Source organism: Salvelinus fontinalis, chromosome 27, assembly GCF_029448725.1.
Source record: "Salvelinus fontinalis isolate EN_2023a chromosome 27, ASM2944872v1, whole genome shotgun sequence".
Classification (NCBI taxonomy): Eukaryota; Metazoa; Chordata; class Actinopteri; order Salmoniformes; family Salmonidae; genus Salvelinus; species Salvelinus fontinalis.
The window spans coordinates 6241203-6263274 of record NC_074691.1 but is presented as its reverse complement, the minus strand read 5'-3'; the positions used below and the strand labels follow the sequence as shown (position 1 = coordinate 6263274).

The following is a 22072-nucleotide window of genomic DNA, read 5'->3' as shown; positions in this document are numbered from 1 at the left end:
TCCGCTTGGGGTTGCTCGTCTGTGGGTTTGTATAATGAAGAGGTGTGATCTGACACGCTCGGGGTGTGGGTATCTTTCTCAAGAGCGAGCTTATCCTGCTGAGATATCCCTTTGATAATGTGAAAGTCCAGCTGAAACTGTTTGGGGTTGCCCTGTACCATTACTGTTTCAGATTTGTACACGCTCACTCTCTCTCACACTCTCTCTCTCCCTCAATTCAATTCAAAGGGGCTTTACTGGTATGGAAAACATACAAGACAAAGGATCTGATCGTGGACTACAGGAAAAGGCGGGCCGAACAGGCACCCATTAACATCGTAGTGGTGCTGTAGTGGTGCGGGTCGGGAGTTTCAAGTTCCTTGGTGTCCATATCACCAACGAACTATCATGGTCCAAACACACCAAGACAGTTGTGAAGAGGGCACGACAACACCTTTTCCCCCTTAGGAGACTGAAAAGATTCGGCCCGGGTCCCCAGATCCTCAAAAGGTTATACAGCTGCACCGTCTAGAGCATCCTGACCGGTTGCATCACCACCTGCTATGGCAACTGCTCGATATCTGACCGTAAGACGCTACAGAGGGTAGTGCGAACGGCCCAGTACATCACTGGGGCCAAGCTTCCTGCTATCCAGGACTTATATAATAGGCAGTGCCAGAGGAAGGCCCAAAAAATTGTCAAAGACTCCAGTCACCCAAGTCATAGACTGTTCTCTCTGCTACCGCACGACAAGCGGTACCGGAGCACCAAGTCTAGGACAAAAAGGCTCCTTAACAGCTTCTACCCCCAAGCCATAAGACTGCTGAACAATTAATAAAATGGCCACCGGACAATTTAGATTGACACCCCCACTCTCTTGTCCCTTTTGTACACTGTTGCTACTCGCTGTTTATTATCTCTGCATAGTCACTTCACCCCCACCTACATGTACAAATTACCTCAACTAACCTGTACCCCCGCACACTGACTCGGTACCGGTGCCCTTGGTACTCTTCATGAACTGCACTGTTGGTTAAGGGCTTGTAAGTAAGCATTTCACGGTAAAGTCTACACTTGTTGTATTCGGCGCATGTGACAAATAACATTTGATTTGATATGTTTACATTGCCAAAGCAAGTGAAATAAACAACAAACAAAAAGTGAGAAGAAACAAATGTAACAACATCAACAAAAAACGATTAGAAATGAACGGTAAACATTGTGCTCAAAAAAGTTTCAAAAAGATAAAGACATTTCCAGTGTTATATTATCAGCTGTTTTAGCAATGCGCAAATAGTTGTAGTGCGAATAGTGCGGGAAGATAAATAAGTATTGGTGGTATTTTCAATGTTGTCTGTGCTCCACTGGTTGCCCTTTTCTCATGGCAACAGGCCACAAATCTTGCTAGTGTGATTGCACATTGTGGTATTTCGCCTACCAGATATAGGAGTTTATCAACGTTTGTGGGTCTGTGTGATCTGTGTGAAATATGTGTATCTAATGTGGTTATACATTTGGCAGGAGGTTAGGAAGTGCTGCTCAGTTTCACCTCATTTTGTGGACAGTGGGCACATATCCTGTCTTCTCTTGAGAGCCAGGACTGCCTATGGCGACCTCTCTCAATAGCTCTCTCTCTGTCTCTAAGTTCAGGATAGGAGATGCCTCGGGCATGACTTCATAGGACAGGTGTTATTTGCTCTGCTCTCTCAAGGCTGTGCAGTTGAATCTTCAAAGGGGGAGATGGGAAAGATTACCGACATAAAAGGTTAGACTTGGCGTCTCTTTCTGTTTGGCCTGGACCTCCTCTCGCCTGGCTGCTGAGCTCTGGTTAGCAAATGACTACTTCTGACCAGAGGCCTATGGGCCCTGGTCAAAAGTAGTGCACTATATAGGGAATAGGGTGCCATTTGGGATGCATATGATGCCTGTGTGATGAGCTAGAGGCCCGTTTGCTCACATGGTCCTGGTGGAAATACACACCCTTGTGCAAGAGATTGGTCACACACCTCGCTGTGTACAGTGAAGATTATTATTAGGAAGGAAGGCGGTTGGGGTGGAGTATCTGGGAAGGAAGGTATCCTGATTATAGTGGCTAAGGATTTTGTTGGTTCATTGAACTGTCCCCTAAATATTTTCAATGATTACTGAAGTCTATCAAATTACCATTGAATGTTTCTTAAGGTGGTAGAACTCCACTTTGTTCCCCTCTAACTCAACCCCTAATCAGACCTGTTTTTGATAGTGTAAACTCATACACGCGTGCACATATGCAGACACACACACATTCACACACATTTGCATGTAAGGAAGTACAAGTACGGAGGACACGGCAGGTGCGTGCTAGACATTGGTCGCTGCCCGTTTTACCTGAGGCTAAGTAGAGTGGATTCTCTCCCTATCTCGAATGCAGTGAACAGAGCCATAGAATGCATCCTAAATGGCCCCCTATTCCTTATTTAGTACACTACTTCTGACCAAGGCCTCTGGTAAAAGGTGCTGCACTCTACAGGGAATAGGGTGCCATTTAGGATGCAAAATTACAGTCAGCAGAGAGAGAGAGAGAGAGAAAATCCTCTACCAGAAAACGGATATCATAGAGAATCCTGTCAGACAACTCTTCCTTTCTCTCATTCTTTCCTTTTCTCCTCATCATTCATTCCCCTCTTTCACTCTTTCCTGTCCTCTGCAATAGATTGTGACGTCTTCTTTCTGTACCTCCATGTTGTTGTGTTCCCTTCCTCAACAATGACAGTGATGTGCGCTGGTCCCTATCAGTTGTGTGTTTATACAGGTCAGTGGAGCGCATGGCTGCATGGTGGGGGCCAGGCTATGGGACCAGACTACAGGGGCCAGGCCAGTTGAGGAGTGTCTTTGCCCAGGTCAGTGAACACCGTGCTGGGGGAGAGACCCAGAGAGAAACACCTGGCTGGCGGTCCCACTCCCCTCTCTCTCTCTACCCCCACTCCCCCTTCCACCCCTCTCCCCTACTCCCCTCCTTTCTTCTCCCCTCCTCACTTCCCCCTCTCATCCCCTTCCGTCCTCCCCTCCTGCTCCACCAGCCTCAGCTGCTAACACCGTCAGGCGCCAGGAGGACATCTGCCCACCTCTGGGTAATGGAGCTGTCACTAATGTAGTCCGTTTACGCTTAGCCCAGCTTTGCCATTTATGTCTCTCTCTCTCTCCCTCCTCCTCTCTTCCCCTCATACTTCAATCCTTCCCTCTGAGCGCTGCCTGCTGCTCAAGAACTGTTGAACTGCTGTAACTATGTCAAGCTTTTCTCACCCTCCTCTCACAGCTCATGCCACTGTGCAGTGCAGTATGTGTCGCTTAGGTTAGGTCTAACTTAGACACTGTGAACTCCTTGAGATATTCTCTTCCGTTTTATGTTATGTTTTATGTTATGCTATCATTTTTTTTTGATTCAGTACTGATGATAAACAACGACTTTCAATGAATGTGACAGCCAAGGGAAATCCAAGTGCACTAAAGGGAATATGGTGCCATTTGGGACGTGTCCTGGGTCAGCAGCAGGCCAGAGACTGGGCTCCTCCACCCAGGAAGACTGGGTGTAGTCATAAATGACAAAAGTACATCTACTTGGCCTTTGGTACTCACATCCATCTATATTTGTTTTATTTAAACTACACTGAACAAAAATATAAATATGCTGAGGAATATTTCTGTCTGTAATAAATCCCTTTTGTGTGGAAAAACTCATTCTGATTGGTTCATATAAGGAAATCAGTCAATTAAAATAAATAAGGTTCTAATCTATGGATTTCACATGACTGGCCAGGGGCGCAGCCATGGGTGGGCCTGGGAGGGCATAGGCCCACCCACTTGGGAGCCAGGCCCACCCATCGCTGCGCCCCTGGCCAGTCATGTGAAATCCATAGATTAGAACCTTATTTATTTTAATTGACTGATTTCCTTATATGAACTGTAACTCAGCTAAATCTTTGAAATTGTTGCGTGTTGCGTTTATGTTTATGTTCAGTATACTTGAAAACAACATAGCCCAAATGTAGTATGTACAAACAGTATGCATCCACGTACAGCTGGACTAAGCTACACATCATGACATGAGATGTGACAATATAAAAGCTGTGTCCGTGTGAGCGTGACTACTAATCACCAATGAGCCTGAGAGAGGCTTTCATTAAACTGGAGGGCTCTTCAGAGTGCCTACCAGTCTCTCCTTCACACCAAGGCCATGGCAGCCATTGTCTGTATTCTCACATGTAGGCCTGGCAGACATTGAACCATTGTATCTCCTCTGCCATGGTTGTTTTTCTCAGTAAAGTGTCATATCATTATTGTTATTATGAATGATAGCCACTATTTGGATTATCCACATATGTATTCATATGAAAATGAAACGGGAGAGTTTGTGCAATTAAATAAGTCTTGTGCTGTGTTAAATATTGTAGTGATGCTGAGTGTTTTTGGCATGTTGTTGTGCGGTTTATAGTACAATAATAACCTTTATGCTATTCTGTCAGACAGCTCAGTGCTCGACTTATCTGGAGAGTGGAGACACTTTAAAGTCAGTGTTGATGAATGGGAAATAAAATCGACAGTGCATGTGGAAGACTGTGTCTGATAAGATAAAGTAACACACAAGAGAAAAGGAATTCTGCTTTTCGGCAGAATTACAAGTCTCTAGCTGCCATCATTCGTTAACCTTCATATTTGTGGAAACGTCTGATTATAATGATGAGATACAAGTGGAGGAATGTTGCATGCATACGGTTCTTACTGTCTATGTTTTATGACATGTTTTATATCAGCAGCTAGAGACTGGGAGAGGAGCGGAGACAGGAGCTCGTGGCTGGTAGAAGGATGCACTGGTAATAAAAATGCGAAGGTAATGAGTAAATTGCATGTTTCATGGGGGGCTGTATAATATGGTAATTGCCGCAGCAGATCGGGAGGGAAAAAACAGTAATCAAGCCAAGATGATATGGAGGATGGAATGGGATGGGACCAGGCAAAGCTAGGAGGAAAGCCACAAGGCACCATCAAACTGTCTCTCGCTGTGCTTTACTAGCTCACTCCGACTAACAAACAACACTTTTGTCATGCCTCCTCTATCCTCTGCTGTTTTATTTTATTTTGTTTTTCATTACTCCGACAGTGGCTTCCCAGCTAGCACATTTAGTTCCTTGGAAATTGTGGGAATGTCCATTTTTGGTTTCCCATTGGTTCTGAGAACGGAAGTGGACATTTTTGTCTGTTCTGGGAATGCAGATTTTTAGGTTGCAGGGAGGTTTTGAGGACATAAATCATAGGTTATTTGAAGGTAATTAAATAACGTTCTCAGAACATTCTCGAAATGTTGTGAATGTTTTGAATGAAATGTAAAGGTTATTTGATTTTTTTTTAATAACTTCTTTCAATAAGACACTGCTACCTTAGTTTGAGTTAACTGTTTTGATAGTAGTACCACAGAGAGTACACATGGAAATTCATTTGCTTAGGCATTAATCATGCAAGCACATTTCTTTTTTATTGTGGCACGTTGTCAGTGAGATTCGCACATATGGCCTTCTGTTCTCTAGCCATGGATTTAGTCCACTGTGCCACCATTTCAAAGGAAACAAGCACTCATTAAGATCAGGTGTGGCCAATTAGTGGGTGAAGCCAACACACCTGAACACACTTAACAAGATAGAGGATAGAAAGAGTGTTGTTGACGCTGAGAAGGGAATGTATATGTTTTTAAATAACATTCTTAGATAATGCCTTTCGGCATGGTTGATACCTGCCTGGCGCCCGAACAAAATCTTTCTTTACCCCTCTCTAATAAATACCGCTACAATGTTACTAATGTTTTTTTGTGTTTTTTTTTAATGGAACATTTCTTAATATTCTGAGAACATGACTTTAAATAGAACCCTGAGGAAACCTGCAGAAAATGTTACGCCGAAGTGCCGAAATTCCCACAGAAGAACGTTGTTCCTTAATGTTCTCTCTGAACGTTCTAAGAACATGACTTCAAATAGAAGCATGAGCAAACCTGAGAAAACGTTATGCCGAAGTCATAAAATTCTCACATCAGAATGTTGTTTCTTCACGTTCTCTGAACAATTTGAGAACATTTGTTTAAATAGAACCACGAGGAAACCTGCAGAAAACATTATTGCTGAATTACTGAAATTCCCACCTAAGAAACATATGGTTCTCAGAACGTTATGTGCTAGCTGGTTATCGGCACCATTCCCAGAACATTGTGGGAACCCACTGGCAACACAACATCATTTCAACGTGGATAATTGGGTAATATTTGGTTGAGACGTTGATCAATGAGATTACAACCTACATTGAGCGTACAAAACATTAGGAACAGCTTCCTAATTTAGAGTTGCACCCCCTTTTGCCCTCAGAACCGCCTCAATTCGTCAGGGCATGGACTCTACAAGGTGTCTAAAGCGCATGTTGACTCCAATGCTTCCCACAGTTGTGTCAAGTTGGCTGGTAGTGGAACTCTACTCCGAATAGCTCGTTCCATCTCATCCCACACATACCCAATTGGATTGAGATCTGGTGACTGGGCCGGCCACTGTAGTAAACTGAATTCACTGTCATGTTCGTGGAACCCTTCCTGGCAATCCTAGCCTTATCCTGCTGAAAAAAATCTATTTGCAGATGGATGGACTACTGCCATGAAGGGATATACCTGATTGGCAATGATGTTCAGGTATCCTGTGGCATTGCTCCACTTTTATCATGGGGCCCAATGTGTGTCATGAAAACACACCCCACACCATCACACCACCACCACCCGCCTGCAATGTTGACACGCGGCATGATGGATGCATGTACTCATGTGGTTTTCTCCATACCCTAGTCCTCCCATCAGTGTGAAACAGCAGGAAGAGAGATTCATTAGACCAGGCAATGTTTTTCCAATTCTCCAGTGTCCAGTGTTTTCGTTGCTTAGCTCACTGCAACGGCTTCTTGTTTTTTGCTGAAAGAAGTGGAACTCTGTAAGGTAGTCGACTGCCTAACCCCATTCTTGTCAAGGTGCGACGAGTTGTACATTCTTTTACGGGTCTTTGGGCGCCAATGTTGAACTAGACTGTCAGTTGACTAACTGTAGCCCGTCTGTTGCTCTGCACGATTCGTGTCAGCCTCCTTTGTCCTCTTTCATCAATGACCTGTTTTTGACCACTGGCCTGGCGTAGGGCTGGATGTCCTTTGGGTGGTGGAACATTCTTGATACACACGGGAAACTGTTAAGCATTAAAAAGACAGCAGCATTGCAGTTCTTGACACTCAAACCGGTGCACCTGATACCTACTACCATACCCCGTTTAAAGACACTCAAATATTTTGTCTTGCCCATTCACCCTCTGAATGGCATACAGTACAATACACAATCCATGTCTCAGTTGTCTCAAGGCTTAAAAATCCTTATTTAACCTGTCTCCTCCCCTTCATCTACACTAATTGAAGTAGGTTTAACAGGTGACATCAATAAGGGATCATAGCTTTCACCTGAATTCACCTGGTCAGACTGTCATGGAAAGAGCATGTTCCTAATGTTTTGTCAACTCAGTGTATATTCACTCACTCAAAAAGACAGCCAAATGGTTTGTTGAATTTCCAATGTGTTATCACTACGCTTTCAACCACCAACATTTCACCCAAATGTCTATCACTGCGCTTTCAACCATTTAAAAGTGTGTTAATGTGATTAATGTGTGATCACTGCGCTTCATCTAATAGCGGAACCAAATTGCAGTTGAGATTACTATGAAAGGACATGGTGCAAGTGATCAATGCTGTTCAAGAATCTGAAGAACAAATTATTGCAGCAATATTGTAATGATCTCCACAGACCTGCAGTGACCTATGCATGCTATCTTAAACATGAACAGTTTAAAAGATTACATGCAAAGACAAAATGTGGCCATGTAAAGGCAGTCAATGTTGTTCTCCCCCTTTAACGAGGAGGAGCATGGATAGGACCAAGATGCGGATTGAGGGAAATAAGCCATCTTTTAATGAACAAACAGCAAACAAGACACTACAAACTACAAAACAACAAACGTGACTAACCTTCAACTGTCCTGTGAAGACACAGGAACAAACACCCACAAAACACCAGTGAAACCCTGGCTGCCTTTGTATGACTCTCAATTAGAGACAAACAATACACACCTGTCTCTAATTGAGAATCATACCAGGCCGAACACAAAACCCCACATAGAAATACAAAACATAGACAAACCCACCCAACTCACGCCCTGACCAACTAAAATGAATACAAAACAAAGGAAAACAGGTCAGGAACGTGACAGAACCCCCCCCTTAAGGTGCGAACTCCGGGCGCACCAGCACAAAGTCTAGGGGAGGGTCTGGGTGGGCGTCTGTCCACGGTGGCGGCTCTGGCGGTGGACGAGGTCCCCACCCCACCATAATCAATCCCCGCTTCTTTATCCCCCTCCCAATGACCACCCTCCCACTAACCCCACCTAAATGAAGGGGCAGCACCGGGATAAGGGGCAGCACCGGGATAAGGGGCAGCACCGGGACAAGGGGCAGCACCGGGACAAGGGGCAGCACCGGGACAAGGGGCAGCACCGGGACAAGGGGCAGCACCGGGACAAGGGGCAGCACCGGGACAAGGGGCAGCACCGGGACAAGGGGCGGCAGGTCCTGGCTGAGGGACTCCGGCAGGTCCTGGCTGAGGGACTCCGGCAGGTCCGGGCTGAGTGGCAGCTCCGGACTGTAGGGCAGCTCCGGACTGTAGGGCAGCTCCGGACTGTAGGGCAGCTCCGGACTGTAGGGCAGCTCCTGACTGTAGGGCAGCTCCTGACTGTAGGGCAGCTCCTGACTGGCGGGCAGCTCCTGACTGGCGGGCGTCTCTGGCAGCTCCTGACTGGCGGGCGTCTCTGGCAGCTCCTGACTGGCGGGCGTCTCTGGCAGCTCCTGACTGGCGGGCGTCTCTGGCAGCTCCTGACTGGCGGGCGTCTCTGGCAGCTCCTGACTGGCGGGCGTCTCTGGCAGCTCCTGACTGGCGGGCGTCTCTGGCAGCTCCTGACTGGCGGGCGTCTCTGGCAGCTCCTGACTGGCGGGCGTCTCTGGCGGCTCCTGACTGGCGGGCGTCTCTTCCGGCTCCTGACTGACGGACGGCTCTAGCGGCTCCTGACTGACGGACGGCTCTACTGGCTCGGGACAGACGGGCGGCTCTAATGGCTCGTGGCAGACAGATGGCTCAGACGGCGCTGGGCAGACAGATGGCTCAGACGGCGCTGGGCAGACAGATGGCTCAGACGGCGCTGGGCAGACAGATGGCTCAGACGGCGCTGGGCAGACAGATGGCTCAGACGGCGCTGGGCAGACAGATGGCTCAGACGGCGCTGGGCAGACAGATGGCTCAGACGGCGCTGGGCAGACAGATGGCTCAGACGGAGCTGGGCAGACAGATGGCTCAGACGGAGCTGGGCAGACGGGCCGTTCAGGCACCGCTGGGCAGACGGCAGACTCTGGCCGGCTGAGACGCACTATAGGCCTGGTGCGTGGTACCGGAACTGGAGGTACCGGGCTGAGGGCACGCACCTCAGGGCGAGTGCGGGGAACAGGAACAGGGCACACTGGACTCTCGTGGCGCACTCTAGGCCTGGTGCGTGGTACCGGAACTGGAGGTACCGGGCTGAGGGCACGCACCTCAGGGCGAGTGCGGGGAGAAGGAACAGTGCGTCCAGGGCTCTGGAGACGCACAGGAGGCTTGGTGCGTGGTGCCGGAACTGGAGGCACCGGGCTGGAGACACGCACCATAGGGAGAGTACGTGGAAGAGGAACAGGGCTCTGGAGATGCACTGGAAGCCTGGTGCGTGGTGTAGGCACTGGTGGTACTGAGCTGGGGTGGGAAGGTGGCGCCGGATATACCGGACCGTGAAGGAGGACACGTGCTCTTGAGCACCGAGCCTCCCCAACCTTACCAGGTTGAATGGACCCCGTAGCCCTGCCAGTGCGGCGAGGTGGAATAGCCCGCACTGGGCTATGCAGGCGAACCGGGGACACCACCTGTAAGGCTGGTGCCATGTACACCGGCCCGAGGAGACGTACTGGAGACCAGATACGTTGGGCCGGCTTCATGGCACTCGGCTCGATGCCCAACCTAGCCCTCCCAGTGCGGAAAGGTGGAATAGCCCGCACTGGGCTAAGCACGCGTACTGGGGACACCGTGCGCTTTACCGCATAACACGGTGTCTGACCAGTACGACGCCCTCTTACTCCACGGCAAGCCCGGGGAGTTGGCTCAGGTATCCAACCCGGCTTCGCCACACTCCCCTTTAGCCCCCCCCCAAGAAATTTTTGGGTGAGCCTCTCGGGCTTCCGTGCTAGCCGCGTACCCTCATACCTGCGCTCCTGGGCTGTGGCTGCCTTCTTCTCCTCCCGAGAGCGGCGATTCTCTCCCACCTTAGCCCAGGGTCCTTCTCCATTGAAAATTTGCTCCCAACTCCATTCCTCTTCTCTCCATTGCTTTAGTTCTTTCTCTCTCTCCTCAATCCGCTTGGTCCTGTTGTGGTGGGTGTTTCTGTAAAGGCAGTCAATGTTGTTCTCCCCCTTTAACGAGGAGGAGCATGGATAGGACCAAGATGCGGATTGAGGGAAATAAGCCATCTTTTAATGAACAAACAGCAAACAAGACACTACAAACTACAAAACAACAAACGTGACTAACCTTCAACTGTCCTGTGAAGACACAGGAACAAACACCCACAAAACACCAGTGAAACCCTGGCTGCCTTTGTATGACTCTCAATTAGAGACAAACAATACACACCTGTCTCTAATTGAGAATCATACCAGGCCGAACACAAAACCCCACATAGAAATACAAAACATAGACAAACCCACCCAACTCACGCCCTGACCAACTAAAATGAATACAAAACAAAGGAAAACAGGTCAGGAACGTGACAGGCCATGGATGTGTTACTCATTTTAAGGTAGAATGTTACATTAGTTTGTAAGATAAACTTAACTTCAGGCTATTTACTGTATAACAAAAGTTAGGTAACACTTTATTTGGATAGTCCATCTGTAGATGCTCTATAGACTATCAGTAACATTACAACTAACTATCTTCTAACCCTAACCCTAATCCTAACCTTAACCCTTATCCTAACCCTTACCCTAGCCCTAACCTTTACCCTTATTTCCAATAAGGAATCCCCTATTCCCTTCCCCAATACACGTGTAAATATTGGACTATAAATTGTGCCATCCTTTATTTTGCTTATGCAATTTCTTTTATTCCATTCTACTGAGCCACTTACGTGATGTTCTCTTTCTTATCTTTAATAATTTCTTATATTTGTTGCATTGTCGAGAAGGAACCTGCAAGTAAGCATTTCGTTGGACAATGTATACCATGCGTATCCCATACGACAAATAAAACTTGAAACTTGAACTTATTCTAAACCTAACCCTAACCTTAGCCTTAGCAAGCAGTTGCTCATCAACAGATAGATTGGTGATAGTATGACCATCTGTAGAGCATCTACCATCCAACTATCCAAATAAATTGTGATACATAAATGTTATATTGAATTGAATTACGTGCTGCTGTGCATTTTGTTGCTAACCTTACTTTGCTACCTGCCAACTTTACAGTTTTTACTTTTTAATTACCGTTTATATTTTTTGTTTTTCCCTCGCTCAACTTTTTTCATTCAACTTTTTCACCCTGGACGCTTTATCTGGACGTGGTTCGTTAGGACCTCCACCAGTCGAAGCTAAGTAGTAACATGATGCCTTCTAATTGCAGTCGCTGTACTCATAATATACAGGAGAACGATTGCCTTACGGCGAGGATAGCTGTGCTGCAAGCCCAGCTTCAGACCCAATCGTTTGGCAAGGGTAATTTAAGTGTAGGAAAGGATGAAACAGTGTCTGTGCCACCAGTAAGTACAGATAGTAATTTGTATAAATACCCTCGCACAGTCCCCGCAGCCGAACAATTTTCTCATGGCTTCTGGAAGGAAATGCTGTAGGAATGCTCAACCGGTGTCGCTCATTCAGCCGACAGAAACGTTCAACCGGTTCTCCCCATTAAGCAGCGAGTCGGAGTCAGAAGCCGAGCCTTCTCTGGTCTCTACTCCTCCCGTTACAGTATGAGACGCCGAAGCCTCCCACCATTAGCTCTGACAAATTGAAAACCCTAGTCATTGGTGACTCCATTACCCGCAGTATTAGACTTAAAACGAATCATCCAGCGATCATACACTGTTTACCATGTGGCAGTGCTACCGACGTTAAGGCTAACCTGAAGATGGTGCTGGCTAAAGCTACAACTGGCGAGTGTAGAGAGTATAGGGATATTGTTATCCACGTCGGCACCAACGATGTTGTCACGCCCTGACCGTAGAGATCCTTTTTATGTCTCTATTTTGGTTGGTCAGGGCGTGAGTTTGGGTGGGCATTCTATGTCTGGTGTTCTATGTTGTCCTTGTTTTATATTTCTATGTATTTGGCCTGGTATGGTTCTCAATCAGAGGCAGCTGTCATTCGTTGTCTGTGATTGAGAATCATACTTAGGTAGCCTGTTCCCACCTGTGTTTGTGGGTGGTTGTTTCCTGTTTTGTGTTTGTTTCACCTTTCAGGACTGTTCGTTTGTCGTGTTTGTTGTTTTGTCTAGTGTTTCATATTTTAATTAAATAGTATGAACACTTACCACGCTGCACCTTGGTCCGACTTTTCCTACTCCTCCTCAGACGAAGAGGAGATTCGTTACAGATGTTCGGATGAAACAGTCAGAGGTAACCAAGTGCAATATAGCTTCAGCATGTAAATCAGCTAGAAAGATGCGTCGGCATCGAGTAATTGTCTCTGGCCCCCTCCCAGTTAGGGGGAGTGATGAGCTCTACAGCAGAGTCTCACAACTCAATCGCTGGTTTTCTGCCCCTCCCAAAATATTGAATTTGTAGATAATTGGCCCTCTTTCTGGGACTCACCCACAAACAGGACCAAGCCTGGCCTGTTGAGGAGTGACGGACTCCATTCTAGCTGGAGTGCTCTCATCTTATCTACGAACATAGACAGGGCTCTAACTCCCCTAGCTCCACAATGAGATAGGGTGCAGGCCAGGCAGCAGGCTGTTAGCCATTCTGCCAACTTAGTGGCCACTATCACAGTCAGTGTAGTCAGCTCAGCTATCCCCATTGAGACCGTGTCTGTGCCTCGACCTAGGCTGGGAAAAACTAAACATGGCAGTGTTCGCCTTAGCAATCTCACTGGAATAAAGACCTCCTCAAATCCTGCCATTTTTGAGAGAGATTGTGATACCTCACATCTCAAAATAGGGCTACTTAATGTTAGATCCCTCACTTCCAAGCAGTTTCGTCAATTAACTAATCACTGATCATAATCTTGATGTGATTGGCCTGACTGAAACATGGCTTAAGCCTGATGAATTTACTGTGTTAAATGAGGCCTCACCTCCTGGTTACACTAGTGACCATATCCCCCGCACATCCCACAAAGGCGGAGGTGTTGCTGACATTTACGATAGCAAACTTAAATTTCTTGGACAAACCAATGATTCCTTGATGCCCTTCCAGACTCCCTCCGCCTACCCAAGGATGTCAGACTACAAAAATCAGTTAACCACCTAACTGAGGAACTCAATTTAACCTTGCACAATACCCTAGATGCAGTCGCACCCCTAAAAACAAAAAACATTTGTCATAAGAAACTAGCTCCCAAGTATACAGAAAATACCCGAGCTCTGAAGCAAGCAAGCAAGCAGAAAATTGGAACGGAAATGGCGCTACACCAAACTGGAAGTCTTCCGACTAGCTTGGAAAGACAGTACCGTGCAGTATCGAAGAGCCCTCACTGCTGCTCGATCATCCTATTTTTCCAACTTAATTGAGGAAAATAAGAACAATCCAAACCATTAGCTTTGCGACAATTGATACTGTCGCAAAGCTAACTAAGAAGCAGCATTTCGCAAGAGAGGATGGCTTTCACTTCAGCAGTAATACATTCATGAACTTCTTTGAGGAAAAGATCATGTTCATTAGAAAGCAAATTACGGACTCCTCTTTAAATCTGAGTATTCCTCCAAAGCTCAGTTGTCCTGCGTCTGCACAACTCTGCCTGGACCTAGGATCAAGGGAGACACTCAAGTTTTATAGTACTATATCTCTTGACACGTTGATGAAAATAATCATGGCCTCTAAACCTTCAAGCTGCATACTGGACCCTATACCAACTAAACTACTGAAAGAGCTGCTTCCTGTGCTTGGCCCTCCTATTTTGAACATAATAAACGTCTCTCTATCCACCAGGTGTGTACCAAACTCACGAAAAGTGGCAGTAATAAAGCCTCTCTTGAAAATGCTAAACCTTGACCCAGAAAATATAAAAAACTATCGGCCTATATCGAATCTCCCATTCCTGTCAAAACATTTTGAAAAAGCTGTTGCGCAGCAACTCACTGCCTTCCTGAAGACAAACAATGTATACGAAACGCTTCAGCCTGGTTTTAGACCCCATCATAGCACTGAGACTGCACTTGTTAAGGTGGTAAATTACCTTTTAATGGCGTCAGACCGAGGCTCTGCATCTGTCCTCGTGCTCCTAGACCTGAGTGCTGCTTTTGATACCATCGATCACCACATTCTTTTGGAGAGATTGGAAACCAAAATTGGTCTACACGGACAAGTTCTGGCCTGGTTTAGATCTTATCTGTCGGAAAGATATCAGTTTGTCTCTGTGGATGGTTTGTCCTCTGCCAAATCAACTGTCAATTTCGGTGTTCCTCAAGGCTTCGTTTTAGAACCACTATTGTTTTCACTATATATTTTACCTCTTGGTAATGTCATTCAGAAACATAATGTTAACTTTCACTGCTATGCAGATGACACACAGCTGTACATTTTGATGAAACATGGTGAAGCCCCAAAATTGCCCTCGCTGGAAGCCTGTGTTTCAGACATAAGGAAGTGGATGTTCTACTTAAAAAATCGGACAAAACAGAGATGTTTGTTCTAGGTCCCAAGAAACTAAGAGATCTTCTGTTGAATCTGACAATTAATCTTGATGGTTGTACAGTCGTCTCAAATAAAACTGTGAAGGACCTCAGCGTTACTCTGGACCCTGATCTCTCTTTTGATGAACATATCAAGACTGTTTCAAGGACAGCTTTTTTCCATCTACAAATGTCCAAAAGTGATGCAGAAAAATGAATCCATGCTTTTGTCACTTCTAGGTTAGACTACTGCAATGCTCTACTTTCTGTCTATAAACTTCAGTTAGTGCTAAATATGGCTGCTAGAATCTTGACTAGAACCAAAAACTTTGATCATATTTCTCCAGTGCCAGCCTCTCTACACTGGGTTCCTGCTAAAGCAAGGGCTGATTTCAAGGTTTTACTGCTAACCTACAAAGCATTATATGGGCATGCTCCTACCTATCTTTCTGATTTGGTCCTACCGTACATACCTACACGTATGCTACGGTCACAAGACCCGACCCAGGCCTCCTTACTGTCCCTAGAATTACTAAGCAAACAGCTGGAGGCAGGGCTTTCTCCTATGGAGCTCAATTTTTATGGAATGGTCTGTCTATCCATGTGAGAGAAGTGGGTGGGGTTATATCCTGCCTGTTTGGCCCTGTCTGGGGGTATCGTTGGACAGGGCCACAGTATCTCCCGACCCCTCCTGTCTCAGCCTCCAGTATTTATGCTGCAGTAGTTTATGTGTCGGGAGGCTAGGGTCAGTCTGTTATATCTGGAGTATTTCTCCTGTCTTATCCGGTCTCCTGTGTGAATTTAAGTATGCTCTCTCTCTTTCTCTCTTTTTTTCTCTTTCTTTTTCTCTTTCACTCTTTCTTTATTTCTCTCTCTCGGAGGACCTGAGCCCTAGGACCATGCCTCAGACTACCTGGCCTGATGACTCCTTGCTGTCCCCAGTCCACCTGGCCGTGCTGCTGCTCCAGTTTCAACTGTTCTGCCTGCGGCTATGGAACACTGACTTGTTCACCGGACGTGCTACCTGAATGATTGGCTATGAAAAGCCAACTGACATTTACTCCTGAGGTGCTGACCTTTTGCACCCTCGACAACCACTGTGATTATTATTATTATTTGACCCTGCTGGTCATCTATGAACATTTGAACATCTTGGCCATGTTCTGTTATAATCTTCACCCGGCACAGCCAGAAGAGGACTGGCCACCCCTCATAGCCTGGTTCCTCTCTAGGTTTCTTCCTAGGTTCTGGCCTTTCTAGGGAGTTTTTCCTTGCCACCGTGCTTCTACACCTGCATTGCTTGCTGTTTGGGGTTTTAGGCTGGGTTTCTGTACAGCACTTTGTGACATCAGCTGATGTAAGAAGGGCTTTAGAAATACATTTGATTGATTGATTGATTGAATTGAGTTTGGTTGACAACTAAACCAAATATCAACATTTAAAGGAGATGTATCTACTGCTTGGATAGGTCCATCTGAGCCATTGGCTTAATCCAGATGGAGACATGAATCCAACATATAATCTGTTAACTTGTCGACAGGTTAATTGGCTATTTATACTATTTCAAAAGTATCTTCTGCTTGGATAGTTCCATCTGTGCCACTGACTTAGTCTAGCTTTTATTCCAGTTTGTATACAAATTAATAATTGATATGTTGGATTCACATCTCAATCTCAACCAAAAATCTAAGTTAAAGAATAGGACTAAATCAAATCAAATCAAACTTTAAATGCACTTTAAATAAAGTTAGATTTGATTTGGTCCTACTCTTTATCTTAGATTTTTGGTTGAGATGGAAACATGAATCCTCCATATCAATTAGCCAGACTAAGTCAGTGGTACAGATGGAACTATCCAAGCAGAGTAACTACTTCCTTCAAATGTTGATCTTTTGACAACCAAACACATATTAATATCCCCAAATATCATTATCTTTGAAATCAACTAGAGCTTGAAACGCTAGGCCTATTGTATTGCCTATTATAATTTTATTGGAATTCTGGGTTGAATTGAAACAATAGTTGTTGATGACTTCGCAAATCCTATACAAGCCTAAATAGCATAATTGAAGATATATGAGTGATAAAGTTGTTGATTTTTTTAGGGGGCTCCTGAGTGGTGCAGCAGTCTAAGGCACTGCATCTCAGGGCTAGAAGCATCACTACAGACCCTGGTTTGATCCCGGGCTGTATCACAACAGGCTGTGATCGGGAGTCCCACAGGGCAGCGCACAATTGGCCCAGCGTCATTCGGGTTAGGGGAGGGTTTGGCAAGGGTAGGCCATCATTGTAAAATAAGAATATGTTCTTAACTGACGTGCCTAGTTAAATTAAAAATAAATACAAATTAGGATCCCCAATGGCAATAGCTAGTCTTACTGAGGTCTGACTCATAACAAAAAAGTAATTACTGACAAAAGACTTTACAATTTAAAAACATGAACATGTAGTGTGTGCATCTATTTATAAAGTATGGTCACATTTAATTTGCTTTGTTAAACCTAGCCTTTGGAGGGACTTTGACAGCAACAGTGAATCTATTTTGTTTTTTAAATGGAGATCTCTCAGAAATCATTCTCACGATAGTACATTGGTAATAGTCATTGACAAATATCATAGCCACGCTGGGCTGGGTTTGGTTTAAAGCCTGAATGGGAGTCCAAATGGTAGCTATAGAAAGATCAATGCTCCTGTAGGAAGTGCTGTCCATCTTATATTTTTCTTTTAGTGTACATAACATTGAAGATCTGACGTTGTTTTAAAGTTATAAGTTCAACATATTTTATACAAGGCTTGTCTATGTTGTAATTTGGTTACCATTATGATATAATCCTGAGGTTGAAATGTCACCCTCAAAAAAAGTTGATTACTTTTTTCAAATCCAATGTATCATCCATGTAGATTCTTTGTCACAATAACGTTAACAAATTATGTTGCAACCACGTTTTCAAAGTTGTGTGCAAAAGAACCATAGGACCACCACGCACTCACCAAGCGTTAAGCAACATAAGGTTCTCAAAACGTTATGTGCTAGCTGGGTTTAAACAAGCTAGGGGGTTATGGATTATTGCCTACTGTGAGCCAAAGCAGTTGCTACTGAGCATCTCAATATTAGCTTTTATTGTTTCCAGCTGCTGGGATGATGAGTGAGTGTCAGAGGAGAGATGCTACATATCCTATGGAGTTTGACACTAATTGCATCTTCCACCCATAATCATTCCAGAGAAACACCCAACTGCTCCCATAGAGAGTCTATGGCTGTGTCCCAAATTTCATCCTATTCCCTGCACTACTTTTGACCAGAGGCCTGGGGAATAGAGTGCCATTTGGGAAGCAGTCTAATCTCTTACCACCTTTATTGGATTCCATTCCCCCCCGCAACATATCACAATATTAAACAATGTTCTGTCTGTCATTGTCTGAGCCACTGAGTGTCTTGATATCTCCACATCAATACTGCTCAACTAGGCCTACATCTCAATTACTTCCATTGGGTGCACTTTGTATTCAGCTCCGATCTACAATACTGAATGTTCTTCAAAGGTATACATGACAATGGTGTGTGAAATCATCATCCTCCCTTTACCAGCTTACAGACAGATAGGCACGGAGGCAGGCAGCCAGGTAGGCAGACAAGCAGGCAGGAAGGCAGACAGGTGATTATTCTCCTCCTCCTCCTCTTCCGCCAAGAGAAGAAACCATGATATAATGTATATTTAATGTCAGCTATCTACCACTACCACCATGTATGTACTGTATGTATGTATGTATGCATGTATGTATGTATGTATGTATGCATGTATGCATGTATGTATGTATGTATGTATGTATGTACACCTGCTTGTCGAACATCTCATTCCAAAATCATGGGCATTAATATGGAGTTGGTCACCCCTTTGCTGCTACAACAGCCTCCACTCTTCTGGGAAGCCTTTCCACTAGATGTTGGAACATTGCTGCGGGGATTGCTTCCATTCAGCCACAAGAGCATTAGTGAGGTCGGGCACTGATGTTGGGCGATTAGGCCTGGCTCGCTGTCGGCGTTCCAATTTATCCCAAAGATGTTCAATGTCGTTGAGGTCAGGGCTCTGTGCAGGCCAGTTAAGTCCTTCCACACCGATCTCAACAAACCATTTCTGTATGGACCTCACTTTGTGCACGGGGGCAATGTCATGCTGAAACAGGAAAGGTCCTTCCCCAAACTGTTGCCAAAGAGTCGGAAGCACAGAATTGTCTAGAATGTAATTGTGTGCTGTAGCGTTAAGATTTCAGTTCACTGGAACTAAGGGGCGTAACCCGAACCATGAAAAACAGCCCCATACCATTATTCCTCCTCCACCATTAGGGCAGATAGCGTTCTCCTGGCATCCCAAACCCAGATGTGTCCGCCAGATGATGAAGCGTGATTCATCACTCCAGAGAACACGGTTCCACTGCTCCAGAGTCCAATGGCGGCGAGCTTTACACCACTCCAGCCAACGCTTGGTATTGCGCATGGTGATTTTAGGCTTGTGTGCAGCTGCTCGGCCATGGAAACCCATTTCATAAAGCTCCAGTTCTTGTACTGACGTTGCTTCTCGAGGCAGTTTGGAACTCGGTAGTGAGTGTTGCAGCCGAGGTCAGACGATTTTTAAGCATTATGCACTTCAGCCCGCGCCGGTCCCGCTCTGTGAGCTTATGTGGCCTACCACTTTGCGGCTGAACCATTGTTGATCCTAGAAGTTTCCACTTCACAATAACAGCACTTACAGTTGACCGGGGCAGCTCTAGCTGTGTCGAAATTGCACGAACTGACTTGTTGGAAAGGTGCCATCGTAGCATGATACCACGTTGAAAGTCACTGAGCTCTTTGTCAGTACGGGCCATTCTTCTGCCAATGTTTTGTCTTTGGAGATTGCATGGCTGTGTGGTCGATTTTATACAACTGTCAGCAACGGATGTGGCTGAAGTAGCCAAATCCACTAATTTGAAGGGGTGTCCAAATACTACTAGTGTCTGTCTGTCTGTATGTAGCTATGTACAGTATGTAAGTGCATTCAGAAAGTATTCATACCATTTAACTTTTCAACATTTTGTTGTATTACAAAGTGGAATTAAAATGTATTTAATTTTTAAAAAATTGGTGAAAGAGATACACAAATTCTCAAAGTGGAAGAACAATTCGTAAAAAAAACACATTTGTAAAAAAAACACAAAAAAACACTAATACTGTATGTCTTGACTCAATAAGTATTTAACTCCCTGAGTCAGTACATGTTAGAATGTGTGAGTCTTAGAGAAGAGCTTTGCACACCTGGGTTGTAGAATATTTGGACATTATTCTTTTTTAAATCGTTGTTGGACAGCCATTTGTAAGTCTTGCCATAGATTTTCAAGCCGATATAAATCCTAACTGTAACTAGGCCACTCAGGAACATTCAATGTTGTCTTGGTAAGCAACTCCAGTGTATATTTGGCCTTGTGTTTCGGGTTATTGTCCTGCTGAAAGGTGAATTTGTCTACCAGTGTCTGTTGGAATGCAGACTGAACCAGGTTTTACTCTAGGATTTGTGTATGTGTTTGGCTTTGTTCTGTTTCTTTTTATCAACAACAAAAACAACTCCATAGTCCTTGCAGATGACAAGCCTACCGATGACATGATACAGCCACCAAGATGCTTGAAAATATGAAGAGTGGTACTCAGTGATGTGACATGTTGGATTTGCCCCAAACACAACACTTTGTATTCAGGACATGAAGATAATTTCTTTGCCACAGTTTTTGCAGTTTTACTTTAGAGCCTTAATGCAAACAGGATGCATGTTTTGGAATAGTTTTATTCTGTACAGGCTTCCTTCTTTTCACTCTGTCAATTAGGTTAGTATTGTGGAGTAATTACAATGTTGTTGATCCGTCCTCAGTTATATCCTATCACAGTCATTAAACTCTGTAACTGTTTTAAAGTTACCATTGGCCTCATGGTGAAATCCCTGTGTCGTTTCCTTCCTCTCCGGCAACTGAGTTAGAAAGGAGGCCTGTATCTTTAGTGACTGGGTGTATTGATACACGATCCACAGTGTAATTAATAACTTCACCATGCTCAAAGGGTTATTAAACGTCTGCTTTTTTTATACCGATCTACCAATAGGTGCCCTTCTTTGTGAGGCATTGGAAAACCTCCCTGGTCTATGTGGTTGAATCTGTGTTTGAAATTCACTGCTCTCCTGAGGAACCTTATAGATAATTGTGTACGTGGGGTACAGAGATGAGGTAGTCATTAAACGCTATTGAACAGAGTGAGTCCATGCAATTTATTATGTGACTTCTTAAGCACATTTTAACTCCTGAACTTGTTTAGGCTTGCCATAACAAGGGGGTTGAATAGTTATTGACTCAATACATTATAGCTTTTCATTTTTTATTAATTAGAAAAAAAATCTAAACATTAATTTAACACATATTTCCACATTATGTGGTATTGTGGGTAGGCCATTGACAAATAAACTCAATAAATCAATTTTAATTCAGGCTGTAACACAAAAAATTGGAAAAGCTCAAGGGGTGTGAATAATTTCTAAAGGCACTGTATGTCATTGTAACGGGTGACGCTCTCCTCATCCTCAGATGAGGTGAGGAGAGAAGGATCCTCAGACCAAAACGCAGGCTTTGGGAAATAAGCCATCTTTATTAACACAACGATAAAGATGGCAACACGAAACGAAACAAACACTTGCAAAACTACAAAATAACAAAACGACGTTGACGAGACCTGAACATAAACTTACATAACTAAACATAAACTTACGTACAGGTAACAGACGACATCGAAACGAAAACGAAACAAACAAACGCTACAGTCCTATGTGGTACGAACATAACATACGGACACAGGAGACAATCACCCACAAACAAACAGTGAGAATGCCCTACCTAAATATGACTCTTAATTAGAGGCAAACGCAAACCACCTGCCTCTAATCAAGAGCCATACCAGGCAAACCGAAACCAACATAGAAACAGATAACATAGAATGCCCACCCAACCTCACGTCCTGACCAACTAACACACAAAAACTAACATAAATAGGTCAGGAACGTGACAGTCATCTTGTTTCCATAAGGT

General features: G+C 44.8%; 1 long non-coding RNA gene across 2 annotated transcripts; it reads left to right on the top strand.

The window, feature by feature from the left end:
• The first annotated feature begins 885 nt into the window (after window positions 1–885).
• LOC129824910 (uncharacterized) lies at window positions 886–20917 on the top strand. 2 transcript variants are annotated; one of them, XR_008754807.1, is made up of 3 exons: window positions 886–3586; window positions 4770–4846; window positions 15853–20917. It is a non-coding gene; the product is annotated as an uncharacterized LOC129824910 (long non-coding RNA). The 2 variants fall into 2 exon arrangements; XR_008754806.1 differs by lacking the exon at window positions 886–3586 and having other exon boundaries at window positions 3895–4846.
• Window positions 20918–22072: the final 1155 nt, after the last annotated feature.